We start from the raw sequence: 24,558 nt of genomic DNA, 5'->3' as shown, positions 1-24,558 counted from the left end.
CATGCGCGTTTGTACAGATGCTGTTTTTATTATTTTCCTTTTGCAGATTCTGCACTTTTTATTTTTATTTTTTTGTTTTTTTTTCCTTTTCAGCTGCTGCTCCGCGTTCTCTCCGGACCGTTCCACATTTGCATTTGAAAGTTTCCTCGTGACACTGCATTATGCAAACTGCCAACACGCAGATATATAGCACACGCTGCTCTCTCTCTCAGATCTTTTCCACGTTCCGGTGTGGATGAGGGTGCACTACACCCCAGCGTGAGTTACACAGCGCTTCACATCTCATTAGAGTATGAACACACATCTCTAGTGGTCGAGGGGGTGTGGGGTTAACATTATATTTATTCTTCTCTATAAGAGCTTTGGTATGTGTGTAGTTTCTAAAAATATATGAGGTCTTATGTACAGAAGAGCATTGCTACCAGCTGTGCTCTATACAGTATGTAGGGCTTCTCCTAAGGGGGTAGAGAGGTGAGAGGTGTAACGCCCCCTAGTGGAAGGCAGCTCTGTCTGGAATAATGGAGCTGAATAGTGGGTCTAAATATTTAGCAGTTCATGAGCCAATGGTTGTCCTCATGGTCAGGGTTCGGGTTGAGGAGTGGGTGCACTGCTGCCCCCTGCTGGCCACACTCTTTGCGCAGATGAGTTTCATCGTACAGAGTGATGAGACGGAATAAGAAAACTGTCAGAGATAACCGCCCGCTGCTTTGAGAAATAATGACCAGTGGGTGCAGCCGAGTTTAGACGCAGATGTACCTTGGTTTTAGACGAGGTCTCCGAGGTGAGGCGCTGACCCTCAGGTTCACCGCACTGATAAAAACGGTCCCCTCCTGTCGGGAGTGAGAAATGTGACGGCGCTGTTTAATCAAAGGCAGGAGATCTGGAATGGAGCAGAGGGTTTAATGTGTTTTTACGCCTGCGTCAGACACAGAATTGTGTTTTTCTGTGTGTGTGTGTGTGCGTGTGTGCTGTGAGCATGTGCATGTGTACTGGTTTATCTGATAGAAGCGAGAGTATTGGACACTGATATCACTATCACAGTGAATGCTATTCTCCATCAGAGAAAGATAAAGAATACAAACTGACCTCATCTCAGTGAGCACTGATCCTCCGAACATGGGAGTCTCTGAACAGCACAGTACAATCTGTCGATCCATTTGTACTTGCGTGTGTGTGTGTGTGTATGTGTGTGTGTGTGTGTGTGTGTGTGTGTGTGTAAATGCAGTTTTCCTCTGAAATGATTGCATTACCAATTAAGAATATTTCTCCAAGGATGTCTTACGGAGAACTCACTGTTTAAGAGCGCTGTTAAGAGCATGTTATGAACTGTGTCGTTATGGTCACCGGTGTGGTCTCTTGTCCAAGGACCCGTCGGTGATGTCACATGTTTGAAGACCCGTCGGTGTGGTCTCGTGTCCGAGGCCCGTCGGTGTGGTCTCGGGTCCGAGGGCACGTTGGTGTGTTCTCGTGTCCGAGGGCGCGTCGGTGTGTTCTCCTCTCCGAGGACCCGTCGGTGTGGTCACGTGTCCGAGGGCGCGTCGGTGTGTTCTCGTGTCCGAGGGCACGTCGGTGTGGTCTCATGTCCGAGGGCACGTCGGTGTGGTCTCGTGTCCGAGGACCCATCGGTGTGGTGACGTGTCCGAGGGCGTGTCGGTGTGGTCTCGTGTCCGAGGGCGTGTCGGTGTGGTCTCGTGTCCGAGGGCGCGTCCGTGTGGTCTTGTGTCCGAGAACCCGTCGGTGTGGTCTTGTGTCTGAGGGCGTGTCGGTGTGGTTTCGTGTCCGAGGGCGTGTCGGTGTGGTTTCGTGTCCGAGGGCGTGTCAGTGTGGTCTCGTGTCTGAGGGCGTGTTGGTGTGGTCCTGTGTCTGAGGGCGTGTCGGTGTGGTTTCGTGTCCGAGGGCGTGTCAGTGTGGTCTCGTGTCCGAGGGCGTGTCGTGTGGTCCTGTGTCTGAGGGCGTGTCGGTGTGGTCCTGTGCCTGAGGACGTGTCGGTGTGGTTTCGTGTCCGAGGGCTTGTCCGTGTGGTCCTGTGTCTGAGGGCATGTCGGTGTGGTTTCGTGTCCGAGGGCGTGTTGGTGTGGTCCTGTGTCCGAGGGCGTGTCGGTGTGGTCCTGTGTCCGAGGGCGTGTTGGTGTGGTCCTGTGTCTGAGGGCGTGTCGGTGTGGTTTCGTGTCCGAGGGCGTGTCGGTGTGGTCTCGTGTCTGAGGGCGTGTTGGTGTGGTTTCGTGTCCGAGGGCGTGTTGGTGTGGTTTCGTGTCCGAGGGCGTGTCGGTGTGGTTTCGTGTGCGAGGGCGTGTCGGTGTGGTCTCGTGTCCGAGGGCGTGTCGGTGTGGTCTCGTGTCTGAGGGCGTGTTGGTGTGGTTTCGTGTCCGAGGGCGTGTCGGTGTGGTCTTGTGTCCGAGGGCGTGTCGGTGTGGTCTCGTGTCCGAGGGCGTGTCGGTGTGGTCTCGTGTCTGAGGGCGTGTTGGTGTGGTTTCGTGTCCGAGGGCGTGTCGATGTGGTCCTGTGTCCGAGGGCGTGTCGGTGTGGTCTCGTGTCCGAGGGCGTGTCGGTGTGGTCTCGTGTCCGAGGGCGTGTCGGTGTGGCCGCGTGTCCGAGGGCGTGTCGGTGTGGTCGCGTGTCCTAGGGCGTGTCGGTGTGGTCTCGTGTCCGAGGGCGTGTCGGTGTGGTCTCGTGTCTGAGGGCGTGTTGGTGTGGTTTTGTGTCCGAGGGCGTGTCAGTGTGGTCTTGTGTCCGAGGGCGTGTCGGTGTGGTCTTGTGTCCGAGGGCGTGTCGGTGTGGTCTCGTGTCTGAGGGCGTGTTGGTGTGGTTTCGTGTCCGAGGGCGTGTCGGTGTGGTCTTGTGTCCGAGGGCGTGTCGGTGTGGTCTCGTGTCCGAGGGCGTGTCGGTGTGGTCTCGTGTCTGAGGGCGTGTTGGTGTGGTTTCGTGTCCGAGGGCGTGTCGATGTGGTCCTGTGTCCGAGGGCGTGTCGGTGTGGTCTCGTGTCCGAGGGCGTGTCGGTGTGGTCTCGTGTCCGAGGGCGTGTCGGTGTGGCCGCGTGTCCGAGGGCGTGTCGGTGTGGTCGCGTGTCCTAGGGCGCGGCGGTAAATGTGAAGAAAATAAATGTGATGTAAATGTGTTTTGACGTAAGTTGCACTGCAGTAATTCACCTGTGACAGTGGCAACATCCGCATTAATTACATTGCTTTGGAGGCATCTGTGTAACTAAACAGTTATTACGTGTAAAAAAGTCTATTTCCTATTAACTGTGATAAACCCATTAACTGTTTATTAACCCTAATTCTTTCAGCTGTACTTTATGGCAGTTCACTCTAACTTTCTCACAAAGCAGCTTTCCTTGGATATGATAATTATCCAGAAAACACTTCCCTCGTTCCTGACCCATTTGCTTCTCTGTTGACAGGTGCCAGCTCTGCTCCTGCGCAGTCAGACTGCAGAAGAAGAAAGAGAAAGCAGACGGCTGTTGAATCTTTTTAAGGTAAAGATCAAAGCAGGGTTTTCTTCTCCCCATCCATGATATTGTCTATACCTTCCACTCCTGTTATGAACACTGTGTAAGGACTGCAACCTGGAGAACACACACACACGGCACTACACTGCACTGCACTGGCTGGTAGCGGCTAGCACCTACCTGTGTCAGGAGGGGCTGAATTCTGGAGTAATGTGGGACCCAGACTACTCCAGCGACCCAGCATCAGTACCACCAGCTCTTGTCACTGCCATCAAATCCTCACAGTTGTGTTCCCAGTGTGTACCGCCTCCCCATGAGTGAAATCTTGTATGAAGTCATGAAGTTTGTGAAGGTAGAGGAGGGATTTACAGCGATGCCCAGCGCCTCTGGTGCAGTTTAAGTTGCCCCCTGTCCCCCACTCCATCACCCCTCCCCCGGCACATGGAGGTCGTTAATCTCCGCTTGTCCTCTGAGCACCAGAAATGATTGCAGCGGATGATTTCTTAATGCTATGCTTATCCTCCTCCATTAACATCACCCCAGGGTTGGGATGAGCTCCCAAATAATAAACAAACATCCAATCAAACGTGCGCTTTAGTGTTTATTCACAGACTACAGCTTGTTTTCTGAGCTGGGAGCTGAGGAGCTGAGGAGGTGGCAGCAGCACAGGCCCCGTCCCAATCCTAGCCTCCAGCTCCTGCTTGAAGTGCACACTTTGTGACTTTGTAGGCCACAGGGCTCACAGGCTCCAGAAGCATGAGTCGGAGACACATTTAAAGCAACACTAGGTAGTGTATTCACCTTCGAATCGCAGTGCTGCAAAAAATGACGCTCCACTGAGGTGTAACAGGGAGAAGAGAGCCTCTGTCATTGCTACTCCAGACTCAGCACTGCAGAAACTACACTATGCACCTTCTGGAGGAGGGTAGGAAACCTCCTTTCCTCCCTACCCTAGCCCAGGAGCAAAGACAAAAAAAAATAAGTGTAGTTTTCACTATGTAAGTTAACCTTAGTAAAGGTGCGGTCAGTCAATTTATGTTTATGGAGCTGATGAGGTTCACCACTCACATTGCTTTGCCTTCCATGAAGGGACCAGTTTGTGTTTGTTAGAGCGGGCCTCGCACATGGAGGGTGAGCATGTTTACAGTAGCGTTCAGTACAGAAGCTCTGATTCAGCCAGACCAAGAGGTGTCAATATAACAGCTGTTTCATAAAGAGAAGAAGAATCTGAGGAGAAATGGATGGTGTGTGCTCTATGTCTCAATACAGGTGTGTCTTCTGTTCCTGAGTTGTTTTCTGATTGTGGGTTATGGCCTTCCCCAAAGTGTGGTCTGCACTGGTGTACATTTGCCATGAGGCTACATATAAGAGCTCATAGGGGGCGCTCATGAGAACCGCTGCTAGCAAAAATATAAAAATATCAAAACATGGCAGTCTACGATAATAAAAATCTAAAAGGACACATAGAAACAAAGGGAGAAAGGGTGCAAGGCTGCAGGAGTGAGGAATGGGACACAGCCCATTCTGGCTGCCAAGACCACAACTGTAAGCCAAGGTTTAACACCTGAATGGAGCTGTTTAGCTGCATGTGCTGCTTGGTTTACTCTGACAGCAGACGAGAGCTGTGTGTGTGTGTGTGTGTGTGTGTGTGTGTGTGTGTGTAACTGTGGTCCCCAGTGGGGGATGAGGAGGAGGGCTTGCTGCTGTCAACTCCTTAATGAAGCGCTGAGAGCTGCTCTTAATGGTGCCCCGTGTGAGGAGGAGGTGAAGTGACAGAGCTGGATGCCTTTGATCTGAGGTCTGTAATCGATGCGGATCAGGGTCCTCACTGCTGTGGGTGAGCCTGTAACATACAAACTCACTACTTGTTCAAATGTTTATAGACACTAGGGTTGGGCGGTTCAACGTTGATACCGTATACCACGGTATTTAAAAATGAGGGCGGTGGCAATGTCTGTGTCTGTTCTGTGTCTTTAAGTAGGCCAGAGTTCATTCATGTGCATTTAAGAGAGCCATGGGGAGGGGGCGCTGTGGGAGCTCGCTGACTGCTGATGTCACACTCTGAAAGTAGCCCACTGCAGTTGTGAGTTTAGTGCTGAGTTTGGTTTAAAAGAGAGAGGACTGGCGCTGAAAACAGGCAAAATACTCTCAATAAGGTACGAGGCTTTATCTCTAAATGTGTGTGATCTGAGCCTCAGTTCGCTGGAAAACCGTCTGCTGTGTTAGTGTTAAACCACAAAACAGTGTAGAACTGTCTTATTTCACTTATTTTTCAACTTCAGAATTTTACAATTCACTGATATTTGCTGTGTGTGCACTGTTGGGCTGTGCTGAGCTGAGGCCAGCCCACTGCCCCCTAGACCCCCAGAGACGCTGAGCGTCCGATGGGCGGGACAAAGCCCAGCATTTATCCAATGACTCGTCTCGTTTCGCTGCTTCGCTATTGAACTCTGTGAACTCTGTTTAAAGCACTGTGAAGCTGCGGGAACGATTGAGAGGAAAGCCGTGTCTTTACTAGTGATAAGAAGCTGATTCTGAACAAAAGTTGAGTGCGTTGTAGTGCATATTTATTCAATGACATGTACACACAACAGTATATATTTGATCACTTATTTTTTGACATTTTAGGGGAAGCTGAGCTTCCTTTGCAGTCTTAGATCAATCGCCGCTGCCTGCTATATCCTTCCTCCAGTGTTAGCTTTCTTTTACCATCTCTTATGTTAATGGGTCGGTTTTGACCCATGTCTTAAATCAGCCATATGACCCCCCAAAAACAATTAATTATCAACCAATTAGTTTCTTACCTCTTGTTGACCTTGTTATTCTTCTTTATCCACGAAAGGATTGGTTTTAATTGTTCTTTGTTGCAGACTGTAAACTGGAGATGTACACTCTACAAAACACAAACTCTAAACTGACTGGGCCTTACATGTCTGGACATGTCTGTCTTTTGTTGTATTGTGAAACAGACAAAGGTAGAAGCCTCTAACTGAATCTCGAGTGGTTGTAGGAGGAGCCAGCTGTAGGCTGTTGTTGTATAGTGTGTTTATGAGTCCAGATTTGGCACTTGTTTTTGTTTTCTGATTTAAAATCATACCTGGATCGAAATTGACCCTAACACAAGAGGAAGGATATACCATTAGATAGACCAAAGTTACATTTTGTCCATCCCCTCCATTATGGGTAGCTCCATTTTCTTATTAAACCTCTTACACAGGTTAAAACAGAGGCAGAGAGATCTATACTGCTGCCTCAGCCTCTGGCTTTGTTGTTATTTGCAGCGCTGCAGATTCAGCTCCGAATTTAAATCATTCAAACAATATAAGAGTGGAGCATTGACTTGTGTGTTTGTTGGCTCACTTTAACTGGCAGTTCGTGACTTAGACTGATGAGTTTTCAGCTTTGTTGTAGCATTTGATGACAGCACTTTGGAGGCAGTATAAAACACTTGGAATACATTGCACAAAAACTTCATTCCACCTCTGTTCAACGTCCCTGATATGGTGAAGGACTCTGCTGTGTTGTGTTCAACCAGCAGAATGGGTTCTTTTGAGCACCAGGATGCACGTGTGGTAATGTTTCGTTAAATCCCACTGAAGCAAAGTTAATGAGAATACACTTCCAAAATGAGTATCCAAGTTGTATTCACAAAGAGAGAGTCCAAATGTGATGAGACATGAGACAACACCTGATACAGAGAGTTGGAAAAACAGTAAAACTACATCATCTTCTGTATGTGCTTCATCCTGATCAGGGCCTCAGTGGGTCTGCAGTTTACCAGTGGATCTTTGTCAGAACCAGACCACCCTATACACTCGCTATACACACTGCTTAGGGTTCTGCAAATTAATGACGGCCCCCTCATCTCCCCCGCCTGTCAAGTAAGCAAGAGTTATTGTATCATCAGCAGATGAAGTGAAACTATCCTTCAGGAAATGGAGAGAGGAACAAAAGACTCCAGGAGAACAGCGGTGAGGTAAACCTGTGACAGTTCTTCTCAAAGTCGGACAGTTAATAATCAATGGTATATTATATATTTAGAGGTGCCATGCACTATGCAGCTGCTCTCTGTGACATTAAAAACCTTGCGGTGCCACAGTGTCAAGACCCAAACTTTGAAGAAGAAAAGTGAAAATGTACACATACTGATGTTTTCTACTGTCTAGTACTTGTTGAATCTTCCTCAAACACACCAGTACACATTAAAAGTTGCTTACTATTCCGTTCGACCTTAAAAATTTAGTCTTTACTCCCAAGTGCTAAGTTGAGTTCTTCAAAGTTTCAGTTCCACCTTAAACACTGATGTGATATTCACACAGTCGCATTAACACCAATATATTTGACGTTTTTGTTAAACACCTTGAACAGTGAAGAAGTTACAGGCGCCTGGACAAAACTACTGCGTCATTTAAGGTGGCACAAGACTGCCATCTGGAGCATAAACAGCTATGTTTGCTTCTTTTTCTTCTGTTCCACCTTAAATGAGGCAGAGACTAATTTTTCTTCCAGTGATTTACTGGGATCTCTCTAAATCTGTTATCCAGGAGGACCTCGGAGTAGAGCCGCTACTCCTTTAAGATTAATAGGAGACAGTGGAGGTAAACCTGGCACAGCCAACAGGGAGGAGCCTCCAGGATAGTCCCAGGGCTCGCTGGTGGGATTATGCCTCCCGGCAGGCCTGAAAACATCTGGGAATCCTCAGGAGGAGCTAGAGATGCCTGGACTTCTTTGATCGCCCTGTTGCCACTCTGGAGAAGAAAATACTAACTACACAGCTCCGAAAGAATGTGAAGAACCTGATAAACATCGGCAGTGTATTCTCTGGACGGATGAAAGTAACATATCTGAACCCGACCTAACCTCAGAAAAGCTCGCAAGGGTGTTCAAAAAACTTGTCCAAGTATGCTACCTCTCCTGGATCCTTGAGAATGCCTTCAGGGGTCTCGTACTGGTCAACAAGTCTGGAGGTCAAACATCAAAACGCAGATCTCAGAAAACAAGACATGCCTTAAACTCACCGACACAGAAGATGCACTCGTTGAGAACTGGGACCTTCATTTGTGTCCACAAAGTGTTTATAGGGTCCACAGCAAAGAATGAGAAATAATGGGATGCTCTGGAACAGCTCCAAATAATCCAAAGGTAAGTGTGCCCCTGGTCTGGTTTTTAAAAGTTTTTAAAAAGCAGTAAGGCGTTTCCCACTGCCCCATGGAGAGAGGGCACTGCGGAGGGTCCTGGGATGCATACGGGCCTCGCATTTTCCTCAGCTCTGCTGGAGTGGATCGAAAATCACTGACCTGGCACAGACAGGCTTGATACACCATCGACCCGTGGGCCGACTGCTCAATAATGGATAACGGAGAGCCGCGATGTCCAGAATACACGTCCGATCTCGCTCTCTGATGGTACTTCACTCAATACGACCAGCTCCGGTGCTGTCTGTCTCCTCACTGCTGCAGTTGTTCTCACCTCCTTATCTGCTCTGACAGCTAACACCACCACAGCTGCTTCATACAAATAGAGCCAGGATCGAGGAGAGACCTCCCAGGACCGCGCTCGGTGCACGGGCAGAGATCAGAGACACAGAGCCCTGTCCCTGAGCCCTGTCCCTCTGCGTACACACAAGGCAGTTGCAATCCCCGAACTGTCCGTATTGGTCCCTAAAATGAGATTATATTACTGACACACACACACACAGACAAGTAAGTAGTCTCCTCAGCTCCCAGGGAGCAGCTGAAGGTTAGGAGCCAGTCAATCTGTGGATGCTGAGGGAGGATACCTTCACTGCCCTCACCCATGTGTCTTTTGCCAGTCTAAGGGACCAGGGATCATCTGGACCTTCAAACCTGCTTCTGAAACCATTAGGACCCTAGAGTTGGAGCTTTAGTGCTGGATCAGAAACATAACTCCAACTTCTTTATAAAGCTGATATGTCTTACTCCACAAGGGGGCGATACGGCGATGAACTGTGCCAGATTGTCTGTCTGCTGCTGATTTGCCTCATACAGGGTCGGATACATTCAGTGTGTTAAACTGGACCCACTGTCAGGGTTCTGCCAGCTGTGTTCTGATTGGCTGTTTTTAAATCTGAGTAAACACACTTCAGAGTATCGTTTTGTACTGGCTCTGGTGTTGGTCCAATGTGAGTATGTGCCATTGGCAAAATAGCAGACTTGTGATGGGTGTCTGTCAAATTTTGGGTGAATGCAGTTCTCTTTGGTTTGTTTACATTCAGAAGCTCAGCGTCTTTTAAGGAGGAATGGTGTGTTTGAGGAAAAAAGTGTAAATGGTTTGTAAGTGTTTATTCACTGTTTGAATTCCCTCAGAAACTCACGTGTAACTCGAGTTGTCTAGTTTTGTAGCACTGTTGCTAATGCCGTTAGCCGTCTCCCGAGTTTGGAGACATTTCCACTTTAAGTGATCCAAAACAGCAAGATTCAGCCAGAGTTACCCACCTGTGAAGCAGGAATAGAGCAACATCCTCATCTCAGTTCGTGCTTTTCAGCGTTTGGAGTTCTCTCTGTTGTCTAAAAAACTGTGAGCAGTTTTTGCTGTGAGCAGAGAGAGAGAAAGCCTAGCACCGGACCCAGACACTTTGTTTTTTTACCCATTTACAGACACTGGGGCTTCGTAAACACGTTAGAGCGGTTTCCAGAGCAAACCGACTGCAGAGCAGCACATGGAGAGGAGACACACTCAGAGCTTTATACACAGTGTATTTTGACTAAAATGGTGAACATTGCTTTTAAGAGGTGAAAGGGACCAGACTCTGCTGCTAAACCGTGAAAATGATGGACAAACTCTACACGAACGCGGCAAGAAAGTCTCTTTTATGGACATCTTCTCGTTCATGATTTGTCTGAGAGTTTACACACACCCTCTCACAGTTTATACTCACCCTCCGGCGGCCTGAGATCAGACGGAAGGCGATTATTGGCTTTTTTCTAAGAAAAAGATCAAAGCAGAGTTTTCTTCATCTTCTCCTCATCCATGATGCATGCTCCACAATGTCCTCCACTCCTGTTATAAACGCTGAGTAAGTGCTGCACCCTGGAGAACATACACACACACACACACAGAGAGAGAGAGAGAGAGAGAGAGAGAACAGTTACCATAACTGCACTGTGTCTAAAAGCATCCATGCATTCACACACAGTCACTCACACTCACCCAGTCACTCACACATATCCAGTCTTACTCACCCTCACCCCGTCACTCACACTCATTCAGTCACTAACACTCACCCATTCCCTCACACTCACCCAGTCATTCACACACTCTCCCAGTCACTCACACACTCACCCAGTCACTCACATCCATCCAGTCACTCACATTCATCCAGTCACTCACACTCACCCATTCACTCACACTCAGCCAGTCACTCACATCCATCCAGTCACTCACATTCATCCAGTCACTCACACTCACCCATTCACTCACACTCAGCCAGTCACTCACACACTCTCCCAGTCACTCACACACTCACCAAGTCACTCACATCCATCCAGTCACTCACATTCATCCAGTCACTCACACTCACCCATTCACTCACACTCAGCCAGTCACTCACACACTCACCCAGTCACTCACACACTCATTCAGTCACTCACACTCACCCAGTCACTCACATTCATCCAGTCACTCACACTCACCCATTCACTCACACTCAGCCAGTCACTCACACACTCACCCAGTCACTCACACACTCAGCCAGTCACTCACACTCACCCAGTAACTCAGACATTCACTCAGTCATACACACTCACCCAGTCACTCACACTCACCCATTCACTCACATTCATCCAGTCACTCACACTCACCCATTCACTCACACTCACCCAGTCATACTCACACTCACCCAGTCACTCACACATTCACCCATCCAGTCACTCACATTCATCCAGTCACTCACACACTCACCCATTCTCTCTCTCTCTCTCTCTCTCTCACACACACACACACACACACACACACACACACTCACCTGTGGACAGATTTGTGGGACTGCACTGGAGTGCTGTTTAAGGTCCTGACCTTGCTAACACTAGGGGGCCACCAAGAAAAGACCCTCCCAAGAGGAGCTGACTCTGCTACGGCAGGCCGTGAGGGACAAGCTCTTGTTTAACATTGGATGAGCAGGAGTCCACAAACTCCTGGCTGTAGTTTGGGTGTGAAACTCCAGTTTGAAAGTAAAGACCCCCATACGAAGGCTTAGGCTAATGCTAATGAGGCTTTAGTGTCTATTGTGTCTGAGCAAAGCCAGGCTCTGTACGCTCAGGTGTGTCTCTGTAAAGCTCAGAGGCTCGTCTCGACTTCAGAGCGACTTTATCATCCCCCTGACACCCTGCGATATTGGCTTGTGTCGTGTTGTCTGCTTTCAAGCCTCGCCTCGCCTCGTCCCTGCCTGAGAACAGAGAGGTTTCCTGAACGCTGTTTTTATGAAAGGCAGAACAATAACTGTCAGTGGCGAGCCCACAGGAAAGAGGACTGCGCTAGATGAAAGCCAAATGGCTCATGGAGAGAAGATGAGTGAGAGAACACCCCTTCAGAGAGAGGGGGGAGTCACTCACCTGCCGCCTGCCGCCAAAGAGAAGAGAGCATTATGATTTCTGTCAAATGCGTTCTCTGAAAAATAATTTGATCTGTGGCTGAAACGGTGGAGTAAAGAGGTGGAAGCTATGGAGGCAATCTCCAAACACCCAGGGTTTAGAGAAATAAAGGCCTCCTCCACCCCATCCCCACCCCACATCACATATGTATTTACAACCAGTCTGGAGTAATAAAATCCACACAACACTCAGAAACTTTATCAGAAACACCCCCCCCCCCCCTCTACTGACACTCACTGGCCACTTTATCGGAAACACCCCCCTTCTACTGACACTCACTGACCACTTTATCGGAAACACCCCCCCTCTACTGACACTCACTGGCCACTTTATCGGAAACACCCCCCCTCTACTGACACTCACTGGCCACTTTATCGGAAACACCCCCCTCTACTGACACTCACTGGCCACTTTATCGGAAACACCCCCCTCTACTGACACTTACTGGCCACTTTATCGGAAACACCCCCCTCTACTGACACTCACTGGCCACTTTATCGGAAACACCCACTTCAACTGACACTCACTGGCCACTTTATCGGAAACACCCCCCCTCTACTGACACTTACTGGCCACTTTATCGGAAACACCCCCCTCTACTGACACTCACTGGCCACTTTATCGGAAACACCCCCCTCTACTGACACTCACTGGCCACTTTATCGGAAACACCCCCCTCTACTGACACTTACTGGCCACTTTATCGGAAACACCCCCCTCTACTGACACTCACTGGCCACTTTATCGGAAACACCCACTTCAACTGACACTCACTGGCCACTTTATCGGAAACACCCCCCCTCTACTTACACTCACTGGCCACTTTATCGGAAACACCCCCCCTCTACTGACACTCACTGGCCACTTTATCGGAAACACCCCCCCTCTACTGACACTCACTGGCCACTTTATCGGAAACACCCCCCCTCTACTGACACTCACTGGCCACTTTATCGGAAACACCCCACCTCTACTGACACTCACTGGCCACTTTATCGGAAACACCCCCCCTCTACTGACACTCACTGGCCACTTTATCGGAAACACCCCCCCTCTACTGACACTCACTGGCCACTTTATCGGAAACACCCCCCTTCTACTGACACTCACTGGCCACTTTATCGGAAACACCCCCCCTCTACTGACACTCACTGGCCACTTTATCGGAAACACCCCCCCTCTACTGACACTCACTGGCCACTTTATCGGAAACACCACACCTCTACTGACACTCACTGGCCACTTTATCGGAAACACCCCCCTCTACTGACACTCACTGGCCACTTTATCGGAAACACCCCCCTCTACTGACACTCACTGGCCACTTTATCGGAAACACCCCCCCTCTACTGACACTCACTGGCCACTTTATCGGAAACACCCCCCCTCTACTGACACTCACTGGCCACTTTATCGGAAACACCCCCCCTCTACTGACACTCACTGGCCACTTTATCGGAAACACCCCCCCTCTACTGACACTCACTGGCCACTTTATCGGAAACACCCCCCCTCTACTGACACTCACTGGCCACTTTATCGGAAACACCCCCCTCTACTGACACTCACTGGCCACTTTATCGGAAACACCCCCCCTCTACTGACACTCACTGGCCACTTTATCGGAAACACCCCCCTCTACTGACACTCACTGGCCACTTTATCGGAAACACCCCCCTCTACTGACACTTACTGGCCACTTTATCGGAAACACCCCCCCTCTACTGACACTCACTGGCCACTTTATCGGAAACACCCCCCTCTACTGACACTTACTGGCCACTTTATCGGAAACACCCCCCTCTACTGACACTCACTGGCCACTTTATCGGAAACACCCCCCTCTACTGACACTCACTGGCCACTTTATCGGAAACACCCACTTCAACTGACACTCACTGGCCACTTTATCGGAAACACCCCCCCTCTACTGACACTCACTGGCCACTTTATCGGAAACACCCCCCCTCTACTGACACTCACTGGCCACTTTATCGGAAACACCCCACCTCTACTGACACTCACTGGCCACTTTATCAGAAACACCCCCCTTCTACTGACACTCACTGGCCACTTTATCGGAAACACCCCCCTTCTACTGACACTCACTGGCCACTTTATCGGAAACACCCCCCCTCTACTGACACTCACTGGCCACTTTATCGGAAACACCCCCCCTCTACTGACACTCACTGGCCACTTTATCGGAAACACCCCCCTCTACTGACACTCACTGGCCACTTTATCGGAAACACCCCCCTCTACTGACACTTACTGGCCACTTTATCGGAAACACCCCCCTCTACTGACACTCACTGGCCACTTTATCGGAAACACCCACTTCAACTGACACTCACTGGCCACTTTATCGGAAACACCCCCCCTCTACTGACACTCACTGGCCACTTTATCGGAAACACCCCCCCTCTACTGACACTCACTGGCCACTTTATCGGAAACACCCCCCCTCTACTGACACTCACTGGCCACTTTATCGGAAACACCCCCCTCTACTGACACTCACTGGCCACTTTATCGGAAACACCCCCCTCTACTGACACTTACTGGCCACTTTATCGGAAACACCCCCCTCTACTGACACTCACTGGCCACTTTATCGGAAACACCCACTTCAACTGACACTCACTGGCCACTTTATCGGAAACACCCCCCCTCTACTGACACTCACTGGCCACTTTATCGGAAACACCCCCCCTCTACTGACACTCACTGGCCACTTTATCGGAAACACCCCCCCTCTACTGACACTCACTGGCCACTTTATCGGAAACACCCCCCCTCTACTGACACTCACTGGCCACTTTATCGGAAACACCCCCCTCTACTGACACTCACTGGCCATTTTATCGGAAACACCCCCCTCTACTGACACTTACTGGCCACTTTATCAGAAACACCCCCCCTCTACTGACACTCACTGGCCACTTTATCGGAAACACCCCCCCTCTACTGACACTCACTGGCCACTTTATCGGAAACACCCCACCTCTACTGACACTCACTGGCCACTTTATCGGAAACACCCCCCCTCTACTGACACTCACTGGCCACTTTATCGGAAACACCCCCCCTCTACTGACACTCACTGGCCACTTTATCGGAAACACCCCCCCTCTACTGACACTCACTGGCCACTTTATCGGAAACACCCCCCCTCTACTGACACTCACTGGCCACTTTATCGGAAACACCCCCCCTCTACTGACACTCACTGGCCACTTTATCGGAAACACCCCCCTCTACTGACACTCACTGGCCACTTTATCGGAAACACCCCCCTCTACTGACACTTACTGGCCACTTTATCGGAAACACCCCCCTCTACTGACACTCACTGGCCACTTTATCGGAAACACACACTTCAACTGACACTCACTGGCCACTTTATCGGAAACACCCCCCCTCTACTGACACTCACTGGCCACTTTATCGGAAACACCCCCCCCTCTACTGACACTCACTGGCCACTTTATCGGAAACACCCCCCCTCTACTGACACTCACTGGCCACTTTATCGGAAACACCCCCCCTCTACTGACACTCACTGGCCACTTTATCGGAAACACCCCCCTCTACTGACACTCACTGGCCATTTTATCGGAAACACCCCCCTCTACTGACACTTACTGGCCACTTTATCAGAAACACCCCCCCTCTACTGACACTCACTGGCCACTTTATCGGAAACACCCCCCCTCTACTGACACTCACTGGCCACTTTATCGGAAACACCCCACCTCTACTGACACTCACTGGCCACTTTATCGGAAACACCCCCCCTCTACTGACACTCACTGGCCACTTTATCGGAAACACCCCCCCTCTACTGACACTCACTGGCCACTTTATCGGAAACACCCCCCTTCTACTGACACTCACTGGCCACTTTATCGGAAACACCCCCCCTCTACTGACACTCACTGGCCACTTTATCGGAAACACCCCCCCTCTACTGACACTCACTGGCCACTTTATCGGAAACACCACACCTCTACTGACACTCACTGGCCACTTTATCGGAAACACCCCCCTCTACTGACACTCACTGGCCACTTTATCGGAAACACCCCCCTCTACTGACACTCACTGGCCACTTTATCGGAAACACCCCCCCTCTACTGACACTCACTGGCCACTTTATCGGAAACACCCCCCCTCTACTGACACTCACTGGCCACTTTATCGGAAACACCCCCCCTCTACTGACACTCACTGGCCACTTTATCGGAAACACCCCCCCTCTACTGACACTCACTGGCCACTTTATCGGAAACACCCCCCCTCTACTGACACTCACTGGCCACTTTATCGGAAACACCCCCCCTCTACTGACACTCACTGGCCACTTTATCGGAAACACCCCCCCTCTACTGACACTCACTGGCCACTTTATCGGAAACACCCCCCTCTACTGACACTCACTGGCCACTTTATCGGAAACACCCCCCTCTACTGACACTTACTGGCCACTTTATCGGAAACACCCCCCCTCTACTGACACTCACTGGCCACTTTATCGGAAACACCCCCCTCTACTGACACTTACTGGCCACTTTATCGGAAACACCCCCCTCTACTGACACTCACTGGCCACTTTATCGGAAACACCCCCCTCTACTGACACTCACTGGCCACTTTATCAGAAACACCCCACTTCAACTGACACTCACTGGCCACTTTATCGGAAACACCCCCCCTCTACTGACACTCACTGGCCACTTTATCGGAAACACCCCCCCTCTACTGACACTCACTGGCCACTTTATCGGAAACACCCCACCTCTACTGACACTCACTGGCCACTTTATCAGAAACACCCCCCTTCTACTGACACTCACTGGCCACTTTATCGGAAACACCCCCCTTCTACTGACACTCACTGGCCACTTTATCGGAAACACCCCCCCTCTACTGACACTCACTGGCCACTTTATCGGAAACACCCCCCCTCTACTGACACTCACTGGCCACTTTATCGGAAACACCCCCCTCTACTGACACTCACTGGCCACTTTATCGGAAACACCCCCCTCTACTGACACTTACTGGCCACTTTATCGGAAACACCCCCCTCTACTGACACTCACTGGCCACTTTATCGGAAACACCCACTTCAACTGACACTCACTGGCCACTTTATCGGAAACACCCCCCCTCTACTGACACTCACCGGCCACTTTATCGGAAACACCCCCCCTCTACTGACACTCACTGGCCACTTTATCGGAAACACCCCCCCTCTACTGACACTCACTGGCCACTTTATCGGAAACACCCCCCTCTACTGACACTCACTGGCCACTTTATCGGAAACACCCCCCTCTACTGACACTTACTGGCCACTTTATCGGAAACACCCCCCTCTACTGACACTCACTGGCCACTTTATCGGAAACACCCACTTCAACTGACACTCACTGGCCACTTTATCGGAAACACCCCCCCTCTACTGACACTCACTGGCCACTTTATCGGAAACACCCCCCCTCTACTGACACTCACTGGCCACTTTATCGGAAACACCCCCCCTCTACTGACACTCACTGGCCACTTTATCGGAAACACCCCCCCTCTACTGACACTCACTGGCCACTTTATCGGAAACACCCCCCTCTACTGACACTCACTGGCCATTTTATCGGAAACACCCCCCTCTACTGACACTTACTGGCCACTTTATCGGAAACACCCTCCTCTACTGACACTCACTGGCCACTTTATCGGAAACACCCACTTCAACTGACACTCACTGGCCACTTTATCGGAAACACCCCCCCTCTACTGACACTCACTGGCCACTTTATCGGAAACACCCCCCTCTACTGACACTCACTGGCCACTTTATCGGAAACACCCCCCCTCTACTGACACTCACTGGCCACTTTATCGGAAACACCCCCCCTCTACTGACACTCACTGGCCACTTTATCGGAAACACCCCCCTCTACTGACACTCACTGGCCACTTTATCGGAAACACCCCCCTCTACTGACACTTACTGGCCACTTTATCGGAAACACCCCCCTCTACTGACACTCACTGGCCACTTTATCGGAAACACCCACTTCAACTGACACTCACTGGCCACTTTATCGGAAACACCCCCCCTCTACTGACACTCACCGGCCACTTTATCGGAAACACCCCCCCTCTACTGACACTCACTGGCCACTTTATCGGAAACACCCCCCCTCTACTGACACTCACTGGCCACTTTATCGGAAACACCCCCCTCTACTGACACTCACTGGCCACTTTATCGGAAACACCCCCCTCTACTGACACTTACTGGCCACTTTATCGGAAACACCCCCCTCTACTGACACTCACTGGCCACTTTATCGGAAACACCCACTTCAACTGACACTCACTGGCCACTTTATCGGAAACACCCCCCCTCTACTGACACTCACTGGCCACTTTATCGGAAACACCCCCCCTCTACTGACACTCACTGGCCACTTTATCGGAAACACCCCCCCTCTACTGACACTCACTGGCCACTTTATCGGAAACACCCCCCCTCTACTGACACTCACTGGCCACTTTATCGGAAACACCCCCCTCTACTGACACTCACTGGCCATTTTATCGGAAACACCCCCCTCTACTGACACTTACTGGCCACTTTATCGGAAACACCCTCCTCTACTGACACTCACTGGCCACTTTATCGGAAACACCCACTTCAACTGACACTCACTGGCCACTTTATCGGAAACACCCCCCCTCTACTGACACTCACTGGCCACTTTATCGGAAACACCCCCCTCTACTGACACTCACTGGCCACTTTATCGGAAACACCCCCCCTCTACTGACACTCACTGGCCACTTTATCGGAAACACCCCCCCTCTACTGACACTCACTGGCCACTTTATCGGAAACACCCCACCTCTACTGACACTCACTGGCCACTTTATCGGAAACACCCCCCCTCTACTGACACTCACTGGCCACTTTATCGGAAACACCCCCCCTCTACTGACACTCACTGGCCACTTTATCGGAAACACCCCCCTTCTACTGACACTCACTGGCCACTTTATCGGAAACACCCCCCCTCTACTGACACTCACTGGCCACTTTATCGGAAACACCCCCCCTCTACTGACACTCACTGGCCACTTTATCGGAAACACCCCCCCTCTACTGACACTCACTGGCCACTTTATCGGAAACACCCCCCTTCTACTGACACTCACTGGCCACTTTATCGGAAACACCACACCTCTACTGACACTCACTGGCCACTTTATCGGAAACACCCCCCTCTACTGACACTCACTGGCCACTTTATCGGAAACACCCCCCTCTACTGACACTCACTGGCCACTTTATCGGAAACACCCCCCCTCTACTGACACTCACTGGCCACTTTATCGGAAACACCCCCCCTCTACTGACACTCACTGGCCACTTTATCGGAAACACCCCCCCTCTACTGACACTCACTGGCCACTTTATCGGAAACACCCCCCCTCTACTGACACTCACTGGCCACTTTATCGGAAACACCCCCCTCTACTGACACTCACTGGCCACTTTATCGGAAACACCCCCCTCTACTGACTTTTACTGGCCACTTTATCGGAAACACCCCCCTCTACTGACACTCACTGGCCACTTTATCGGAAACACCCACTTCAACTGACACTCACTGGCCACTTTATCGGAAACACCCCCCCTCTACTGACACTCACTGGCCACTTTATCGGAAACACCCCCCTCTACTGACACTCACTGGCCATTTTATCGGAAACACCCCCCTCTACTGACACTTACTGGTCACTTTATCGGAAACACCCCCCTCTACTGACACTCACTGGCCACTTTATCGGAAACACCCACTTCAACTGACACTCACTGGCCACTTTATCGGAAACACCCCCCCTCTACTGACACTCACTGGCCACTTTATCGGAAACACCCCCCCTCTACTGACACTCACTGGCCACTTTATCGGAAACACCCCCCCTCTACTGACACTCACTGGCCACTTTATCGGAAACACCCCCCCTCTACTGACACTCACTGGCCACTTTATCGGAAACACCCCCCCTCTACTGACACTCACTGGCCACTTTATCGGAAACACCACACCTCTACTGACACTCACTGGCCACTTTATCGGAAACACCCCCCTCTACTGACACTCACTGGCCACTTTATCGGAAACACCCCCCTTCTACTGACACTCACTGGCCACTTTATCAGAAACACCCCCCTTCTACTGACACTCACTGGCCACTTTATCGGAAACACCCCCCTTCTACTGACACTCACTGGCCACTTTATCGGAAACACCCCCCTTCTACTGACACTCACTGGCCACTTTATCGGAAACACCCCCCTTCTACTGACACTCACTGGCCACTTTATCGGAAACACCCCCCTTCTACTGACACTCACTGGCCACTTTATCGGAAACACCCCCTTTCTACTGACACTCACTGGCCACTTTATCGGAAACACCCCCCCTCTACTGACACTCACTGGCCACTTTATCGGAAACACCCCCCCTCTACTGACACTCACTGGCCACTTTATGGGAAACACCCCACTTCTACTGACACTCGCTGGCCACTTTATCGGAAACACCCCCCTTCTACTGACACTCGCTGGCCACTTTATCGGAAACACCCCCCTTCTACTGACACTCACTGGCCACTTTATCGGAAACACCCCCCTTCTACTGACACTCACTGGCCACTTTATCGGAAACACCCCCCTTCTACTGACACTCACTGGCCACTTTATCGGAAACACCCCCCTTCTACTGACACTCACTGGCCACTTTATCGGAAACACCCCCCTTCTACTGACACTCACTGGCCACTTTATCGGAAACACCCCCCTTCTACTGACACTCACTGGCCACTTTATCGGAAACACCCCCCTTCTACTGACACTCACTGGCCACTTTATCGGAAACACCCCCCTTCTACTGACACTCACTGGCCACTTTATCGGAAACACCCCCCTTCTACTGACACTCACTGGCCACTTTATCAGAAACACCCCCCCTCTACTGACACTCACTGGCCACTTTATCGGAAACACCCCCCCTCCACTGACACTCACTGGCCACTTTATCGGAAACACCCCACTTCTACTGACACTCGCTGGCCACTTTATCAGAAACACCACACCTCTACTGACACTCACTGGCCACTTTATCGGAAACACCCCCCTTCTACTGACACTCACTGGCCACTTTATCGGAAACACCCCCCTTCTACTGACACTCACTGGCCACTTTATCAGAAACAACCCTTCTATTGACACTCACTGGCCTTCTTGTGTGTGTGTGTGTGTGTGTGTGTGTGTGTGTGTGTGCGCCTGGCTGCTGAAGGGGGTTATGTTTGTATAGTGAAGGTAGGGACACCTCTGTCTATATGTGGTCCCTAAAGTAGCTGAGGAAATTGGCAGATGTCTGCAATCGAGTGTCTAAAAACTTTTTGACGCGTCCTGCACCTGGTTCTTCCACTCTCTCCAGACGCTGTCGATCGTGAGCCCATCCCAGACCCTGTGCACTAATTAAAACCTGCCAGCGTCCAGTGTTGCTCCGGACGGAAGAGAAGCAGTGTGAGAAGTGTGTTTCACTTTATTAACGCTGCAGTAAAACGGCTTCTCCTCTGCTGAATCATTAGCACATACTGTAGAGATGACCTTAAAGTGGATGATCATTAGGCTGGAGTTGAGATGTTTGTGTTTAATCCCTCTCAACACACACACAGACACACACACACACACACACACACACACACACACACACACTCACCTCACATTAAACCCAGATCGATCTGGTGAGAAACTGGATGGCACACAAACAGAGCAAAGCCTTGAATAAAGAGTTTAAAGAGTAGAGACATAAAAGCAGAGTCTCCCAGCAGAGACGAGGCATAGCAGGCGCATCATTAAAGAGCTCTGCTCTCGTCCGAGCACGTGTCTGAGTCCCGCACATGTCCCGCCGCTCGGCTTTGATCGTTCTTTGACGAAACGTTGATGATAACACTTGTTAGTGGAGCACGGATTAAACTAAGGCCCAAATCGCTGTATATATTTTATTTTATTTTCCGTCTTTGGTTTATTTACGGCAGCTCTGGATCATCAGAGACTAAACACAATGCTCTGATCCAGACAAAACAACATCAGCAGACGCGGAGGAGCAGACATGTCTCAGGAGGACATCGCAGCCACCACACAGCTCTTTTGTAAAACCCAAACCCGGCATCTTTAGAACCACTGTCCACTCATGTGGCTTCTCAACACAGGCTTCTCTGAGTGTGTCTCCTCTCCATGAGCTGCTCTGCAGTCGGTTTGCTCTGGAAACCGCTCTAATGTGTTTACAAAGCCCCAGTGTCTGTAAATGGGTAAAAAAACAAAGTGTCTGGGTCCGGTGCTAGGCTTTCTCTCTCTCTGCTCACGGCAGAGAAACGCCATCTGGAGGTTTTTAGACAATGGAGAGACTCCAAACACTGAAAAGCACCAACCGAGATGAGGATGTTGCTGTATTCCTGCTCCATAGGGGGGTAACACTGACTTATTTCTGCTGTTACAGTGACATTACTTAAGGTGGAACTGACTCTAAATTCAGGAGAGCGCTAACTGCATGAAAGTAAACACAGAGGGAAAGTGCTACAAAACTAAACAGCTCGAGTTACACATGATTTTTTGTGGGAATTCGAACAGTGAATAAACACTTACAGACAATTTACACTTCAGACACCAACAATATACTGTTGTTATTCTCCTCAAACACACCGTTCCACCTCAAAAGACGCAGAGCTTCTGAATGTAAACAAACCAGAGACAACTGCAGTCCCTTGAATCCTAAATGTCCTCTTAAGCCCCTATGTGGCAGTGAACACACACACACCCACACACCCACACACACTAGTGTATCCCCGTCGCCGAGGGGTTGTAAAGGGCATCTCAGCCGTGAATGTTGAGGGAGGAGGTCTGTTCGCTCTGTTCCTTCACTGATGCTAATGTTTAAACATGTTCCTCATGGCATTTTAGAAATTGTAAAATGCAGCAAGGAAAGGCTTCATTACAAATTTCCCACAGAAGAAAAAACAAAGAGTGTCCTGAGAAAATATTTAAGACTCACTTAAGACAATATTTGAGAACTTCTGAAGAGTTTTTGGAGAAATGTATTTAATAGCGTCCTTCTGATCTTCTTAGTGTTTACCTTAACATCCTCTAAGTTGCTTTAGGAAAGCTTTTGTGAATCGGGCCGGCAGAAGACTGACTGGGTGGTCTTGTTTCACAGTGTGTGGGCTGGTGGGCTCCAGAAGGGGTGTCTGGATACTTCTGGCCACTCAGAGCGGCGGCGTGGTGCTGTGAGGTGAGTTTTACGAGTCGTGGACGTTATGAAGTGAGCGCTGATTAATAAAGCGTGTTAGACACACACACACGGCTCAGGGGGAGGGTTCTTCATTACGCTGGGTCTTAATCAGATTAAGAAGTGTGTTAACGAGGTTGCACACAGGTCCCTCACCCTTTCACGCCCCCTCTGTCTCTCTCTCACACACACCCACACACACACACACACACACACACACACAGCTGCTCTCAGTTCTGCTAAAGCGTGATAAACCGATGTGACAAGCTGCTTTACTCTGTGTTGCTCGGCTCTTTTGATGCCGTTGTCTTTACTGAAGTTACTGTAGTCAGTGCAGCAGGTGGCGCTGTGGTGGTGTCTCTCTCAGTGCTGCAGTGAAACTGTCCGTGTGTGTGAGACAGGTGTGAATGTATGAGGGACATTGGGGTTTAAAAAGGGGGGAGAACCTCAGTGTGAGTGCAGCTGGGAGACCTGCGTATCGCCACTGTTCAGAGAAAAACCTGTATCTCCATTTCTGTGGATTTGATTTGACTTCATCATTTGAACCCGGCAGCTGTCCTTCACACTGTGTGAACAGTTGATGCTGAATGGACCAATAGAAATGCCCCTGAGTTACCTTCTGCACAGACTTCCACTGAAAATTAAAAGGCTTTTCCCTCTGCTGTAAATATATGATTTTGGAGATGCAGGTTTTTGGACAGCGATGATGTTTTGGTCTGTGTTTGCGGTGGTGGAGGTTGTCATAGGAACCCAGAGGAGCTGGAGACAGGGGTTTGTAAAAGCCTCTGGGTCTCAGGTGCCGGAGATGACCGGGCTCCAGTGATCCTGAAAGACAAGGCAATTTGGCCAGTGCTGCCGGGGTAATGAGGAGAGAAGGAGAGAACAGTAATGTTACAGGACAGAGAGAGAGAGAGAGAGAGAGAGAGAGAGAGAGAGGCTGACTCCCTGCCTCTAGCCTCCATATTGAGGTGTTTTCACATTAACCTTGGTAAATAGAGGTTATAGAGTCAGTCCCGCTGCCTCGAGGTGAACACCTGCTGGAGGATAACACACACACACACACACACACACACACACACACACACGCTGCTCAGACAACTTCTTTAAACGCCCAAGGCTTTTGTGTACA

The 24,558-nt window shown here is 50.2% G+C and overlaps 1 protein-coding gene across 1 annotated transcript in view; it reads left to right on the top strand.

Moving 5' to 3' along the window:
- tnr (tenascin R (restrictin, janusin)) overlaps positions 1-24,558 on the top strand; it is a 241,289-nt gene that overhangs the window by 113,081 nt on the left and 103,650 nt on the right. The window contains exon 3 of the mRNA XM_066681136.1: positions 3,401-3,475. The gene's annotated coding sequence lies outside the window, so the exon portion shown is untranslated. The remainder of the gene's footprint in view (positions 1-3,400; positions 3,476-24,558) is intronic.

Source organism: Hoplias malabaricus, chromosome 9 (genome assembly GCF_029633855.1).
Source record: "Hoplias malabaricus isolate fHopMal1 chromosome 9, fHopMal1.hap1, whole genome shotgun sequence".
Taxonomy (NCBI): domain Eukaryota; kingdom Metazoa; phylum Chordata; class Actinopteri; order Characiformes; family Erythrinidae; genus Hoplias; species Hoplias malabaricus.
Note: the sequence above shows the minus strand (reverse complement) of the source record. Positions and strands in the feature narration are given on the sequence as shown.